Below are 2,572 nucleotides of genomic sequence, written 5' to 3'. Positions count from 1 at the left end.
TTATTTTGGCTCCTCAGTGGCCACTCGGACTCCATGCTATCCGCTCGGAGGTGTAATTGGGGCCCATTGAGCTCATAGCCCACGGAAAGTGCATGAATACAAAAAAAAATTAACAATAAGTCTGCGATGATTAAACTATTTCATTCCAAAAGAGACACAAAGTTATTTTCCACGAAATTACAAAGGAAAAGTGCCGCGCGGGCAATTGTGATATTATACAGGTGACACCATTGGCGACGGCGTCCCTGAGCAGAGAGAGAAGCCGCGCTGCTTGCCATTTTTTCCCCGGCAATGCCCAAACTGCACGCCGCGCGCAATGTGTGTGTGTGTGTGTGTGTGTGTGTGTGTGTGTGTGTGTGTGTGTGTGTGTGTGTGTGTGTGTGTGTATAATTTTTTCGTGAAGGCATGTGGTCGCGGACGTCGTTGTGTGCCGCTCGCTGCTGAATTGTCTGCGCGAGCGTTGAATACTAATTCGCCGCGGCCGCCATTATACATACTGCTCTCTCAGTGTGTTTGCGCGCTTTTTGTTTTGTCTCGAAATGTCACCGGGGCCGAAACATGCATTGGCCATTCCGCCAGACGAAAAACAATGGCCAAAACTTCTTCTACACCCAGATTATAGAGCCGGCCGCGAATAGTTTAAAATACATTAACTTTTTTATGCCGGGGCCACGAAACCGCTTCTCGGAAACGATTGTTGGTCACAAGAACAAAATGAATTCTGACGTATTTTCTGCAAGACAAAGAGGAGGATATATGTTATTTTATTATTTTAAAGGAAGTTCCGCAAGCGTGTCGTCATCCTGGGGTTTTTGCCACTGTTTTCCGGCTGCATGATTTGCTGGGAATTTTGGATAATTAATGAAAAATTTCACAAACGCTTGTTTATTGAAACATTTTGTTTTAGTGAAATTAAATTAAATGGAAAACATATAAATATGTTTGTATAAGGATAATTTAATTATTTCATTTTTTATGATCTCATTTGCCATAAATATAAATTTGGATGAAGTTTAATTTTAATTCATGTAGAGTTGTAACGATTGCTAATTTTAGCTGGCATTATCAATTTCATTATTGAGATAGTCTCAGTTAAAAATTGAATAATTTCGAACATTAATTGCCATTAACTTGCCTTAAAACTATTAAATGTAATTAATTAATATACTCTATAGTATTTAGAACGTAAAATATTTATATCTCTAAATCTCCTATTTCCCTAACCACTCATTTAAAAAAATATTAGCAAGTACATGAGCGCAGAAAATTTAACAAAAAATCATTTGAGAAAAAAATAATTACACAATGGTAAAAATTCTGCAAGGAAAAATTAAACAAAACGTTTTTTTACTGGCTGACCACCCTGAGTTTATTTCCATGCAGAAACAGAATAAAGCTTAAAAATAGATTTAAATTAAATTAGGCAAACAAATAAAAACGTGGATTTCCCCGCAAAATCCTTTAACACACAGACAGATTCGAAAAATTGGATTTTGGGGCACTTTTGGTCAGATGTACATGGAAAAAATAGGTCAGTTAGGGTTTACTTTACATGAAATTTCATTTTTTTAAATAAAAAAATCACTATCATTCCCCTTTGAGATTAATTAAAATCACAAAATAAGTTAGTTGCTTTTAAAAAGAAGGACGGGCTAAAAGGGGTACCTTCTCTGGGACATCAGAGAACCATATAATATAGTGCTATTATTTGTTAATTTAAGAACTAAAATTTTATTCCTTTCTGAAAGATTTTGAAAAGTTAACAGGACAGACAGCGTAAGTAAATTTTTATTCCATGTTTTATTCGCAGAAGTTTCGTGCCGCTCACAAGCTTCGCAAACACCCGATTTTCACTTAATATAACTCTTTCGATTCTTGCAACAAGGAAATTTGCGTTTATTTGTTGAGCTTTGCGCAATTTTCGCCGGCCAACACGAATTTGCGCTTGCTCAGGAAGCCTCTTGATTGGTTCTTCTGAAATTGCTGTGTTCATATTTAACATTTTAATGCCATTTATGTATGTAATTCTTAAATTTTTATTTTAATATGGCACACTTGATACCTTTGTGAAAGATAGTTAAAAAATTTTAATAAATTTTATATGGATTTCTTGACCAATTAGGTTGATTACAAGTGGAGAAGTACTTAGAAATTATGTTTTTTGCCCATATCTTAAAAAAGCTCTCAAAGTTGAGATATAACTTTAATTTATCCAAGTTTTTTCGTTTAAATTTTTGAGAAAATTGGCTCCAAAGTTTGCATGCTAAGGAAGCAAGAGTACCTCTTTATTCAAAATCATGATCTATTTCGTAATAAGGGAGATTTACCTCGGAACTCTCACTCCATTGGATATTTCGTGACTAAAAAAATGAAAAGAGTGAAAAAATTCATTGACATATTTAAATTTTTGATAAAATGGGGCAAATTCTGAAATTAACTGTAACTAGAATTAATTTGATTATTCACATTAATAATATAATCAGTTTCTGTTTGTAGTGAATAATTCAATTTACTCTATCAATCCACTTACAGTTTTAAGTCTTCAAGGTTTTATAAATGAATCAGACCAGAT

This window comes from Cloeon dipterum, chromosome 4 (genome assembly GCF_949628265.1).
Source record: "Cloeon dipterum chromosome 4, ieCloDipt1.1, whole genome shotgun sequence".
NCBI classification, from domain to species: domain Eukaryota; kingdom Metazoa; phylum Arthropoda; class Insecta; order Ephemeroptera; family Baetidae; genus Cloeon; species Cloeon dipterum.
This window is presented reverse-complemented; position numbering follows the sequence as displayed.